At 41.0% G+C, this 1,993-nt stretch overlaps 1 protein-coding gene across 2 annotated transcripts in view; it reads left to right on the top strand.

Annotated features, from left to right (window-relative positions):
* The first annotated feature begins 277 nt into the window (after positions 1–277).
* DERL1 (derlin 1) overlaps positions 278–1,993 on the top strand; it is a 14,486-nt gene continuing 12,770 nt past the window's right edge. For both annotated transcript variants that reach the window (XM_021707705.1, XM_021707704.1), the window contains exon 1: positions 278–392. The gene's annotated coding sequence lies outside the window, so the exon portion shown is untranslated. The remainder of the gene's footprint in view (positions 393–1,993) is intronic.

Here is a 1,993-nt window from a genome sequence, read left to right as displayed (position 1 = left end):
AAGGACTAACCATATACTTCTATGGTGTTGAACTTTTCAGCTTGTTTAGAGATATTTGTTGCTTATGTTATGATGTCATTTTATTCCATTTGCAAGTTGAAGTGATTGTAATTGGTATGAGCCCTTCTTCAGTTGTTTTCCTGAATTGCACTGTGGTGGTGCTCAGGAGAATGCTTTTCAGGGTTAATTTTGTTTTGAAATTTTTTTTAAGAAAAAAAAACCAAACGAAAGTAACCAGATTCAGAGAAACTAACAGCTGTGTTTATTTTGTTCCGGACAGATATGGAGGCCACTCACTGCCACCTTTTATTTTCCTGTGGGCCCAGGAACTGGATTTCTTTATTTGGTCAATTTATATTTCTTATATCAGTATTCTACACGACTCGAAGCAGGTATGTTATCCATATTTGTTTTAAGTGTTGTCTCTCTCTAATTTATGAGTCTCTATGTTTACTTACTTAGAAGAATGTGGAGGGCAGTTAGCATCATGTAAAGAAGTGGCATAATTATAGGACTGCCAGGACTGTGCCGGGCGCTTAGGGTACTCAACTTTTTTTTTTTTAGATTAGACAATATTGTTTATTTAAGAGGTAATTTAGAGAGAGAGAGAGCTCGTGAGAGAGGGAGCGAGCGAGCGAGCGGGCTCACACACAACCACTGCAGCCTCGACTTGCTGGGCTCAGGCGATTTTTCCACCTCAGCCTCCCAAGTCGCTCATGCCCGTCCTAGGTCATTTGACTTTGGTGCTCAAGGCATCCTGAGGAACGGGTAGGAGTGCCACCATTTTATAGACGGGAAGAACCAGCAGCAGAGATTCTAGGCCCTGCCAGTCTCCCTGGTGGTCGAGCTGCCGAGCTGCGTGGGCCTCTCGCTTTTCTTGACCATTTCACTCATTCCGTCGTAGAAATCTTTGTCCTTTAATGCAGAATTGGGCTGGAGTGTATACATCTCCTAGATTGGGGTTGAAAAGCACTGTTTCTTGCAATGAAAGCCTAGACGTATTCTCTGTAATTGAAAAACTCAACTTTAAAATCCAGTATATACCCGGGATTTAATAATGTGATTTATCAGATATGACAACCTGTATAATATTATAGATAAGCTATGAAAATACTTTCTTCAAAGTATCTTACTGAATTGCTGTCCTGAGTTGCTTATACTAAAGAAGCAATAAGTCAATACACTGTCAAAATATGAATATAATCTTGCTAAAATTAAATGGTTGAGCAGTTTGGCTGACTTCAGAGACTTTTATAAGCCTGCTGGGTGTTAACTCAAGATGGAGAATTCTGAACCAGCCTTAGTCTGAACCAGCCTTAGTCTAAGTCAGTGCTCCTGTGTTTGAGAACTGTGAAGCATCTCGTAACTACAGGGAAATCATAGGGTGGACATCTGGTGTCCAGTGTAATTTTTCCTTAAATTTGCATTTGCTGCTAGGTTCTTTTTGAAAAGAAAGACGTTGTTGGAGTAATTTTTTTTTACATCAGTAGTAAACTCTAGATTAAGTGTGAATGATCTATGATCAGTTATTTAAAGTTTTATTTATTTACTTATTTTTGAGTTGGGCTCTCTGTCACCCAGGCTGTTATGCAATGGCACACTCATGGCCACCACAGGTGATCCTTCCACCTCAGCCTTCCAAGTAGCTGGCACTACAGGCACGTGCTACCATGCGTGGCTAATTTTTTGATTTATTGTAGAGATGAGATCTCACCAAGTTGCCCAGGCTGGTCTCGAATCCATGGGTTCAGGCAATCCTCTCACTTTGGCTCCTCAAAGTGCTGGGATTATAGATGTGAGCCCGGCCTATTTAAAGTTTTATTATAGAAAACTCTCAAACACAAAAATAGAAGGGTCAATGAATCTTTTGTTAAAAATTGAGATCACATTCACACAACATAAAATTCACAGCCGGGCTCGGTGGCTCAGCCTACAATCCCGCGCCTTTGGGAGGCTGAGGTGAGTGGATTGCCTGAGCCCACGGGTTCGAGAC

Source organism: Carlito syrichta, unplaced genomic scaffold (assembly GCF_000164805.1).
Source record: "Carlito syrichta isolate Samal-C Ts95f unplaced genomic scaffold, Tarsius_syrichta-2.0.1 Scaffold123439, whole genome shotgun sequence".
NCBI lineage: Eukaryota > Metazoa > Chordata > Mammalia > Primates > Tarsiidae > Carlito > Carlito syrichta.
The sequence above is the reverse complement of the archived record's forward strand: the minus strand, read 5'-3'. Positions and strand labels throughout refer to the sequence as shown.